Source organism: Hipposideros armiger, unplaced genomic scaffold, assembly GCF_001890085.2.
Source record: "Hipposideros armiger isolate ML-2016 unplaced genomic scaffold, ASM189008v1 scaffold_21, whole genome shotgun sequence".
Taxonomy (NCBI): domain Eukaryota; kingdom Metazoa; phylum Chordata; class Mammalia; order Chiroptera; family Hipposideridae; genus Hipposideros; species Hipposideros armiger.
The window spans coordinates 2,345,662-2,346,167 of record NW_017731371.1 but is presented as its reverse complement, the minus strand read 5'-3'; positions in this window follow the sequence as shown (position 1 = coordinate 2,346,167).

Sequence of the window (506 nt, the reverse complement as noted above, 5' to 3'; positions counted from 1 at the left end):
TGTATTTGGAGATAGGACCTTTGAAGAAATAATTAAGATAAAATGAGGTCATATGGGTGGGCCACATCCTTAGGAGAAATTAGTACACAGACAGGCATAGAGGAAGTACCACAGGCAGAAGCTGGCCATCTACAATACATTGCAAGGAGACAGGCCTCAGGAGAGACCACCCCTGCTGACACCTTGATCTCTGACTTCTAGCTTCTAGAACTGTGGAAAACTTAATTTCTATTGTTTAATCTACCCAGTCTGTGGTACTTTGTGATGGCAGCCCTAGAAAACTATTCTAAGGAGTTTTGAGAATATATTAGCTTAATTTTAAATGATTTGTTTTATATGGTGTTTGACCTTTTCAAATACAGCTCATTGATGTGTCTACTGCTGTTACATATTGTGTTTTTTTTTTTAAGATTTTTATTGGGTAATTGGGGGGATGGGAACAGTGCTGGGGAATTAGGGGAAGGGGAACAGACAAGTTGCTGTCGTTTTGTTCTTCAGTCTAGTTG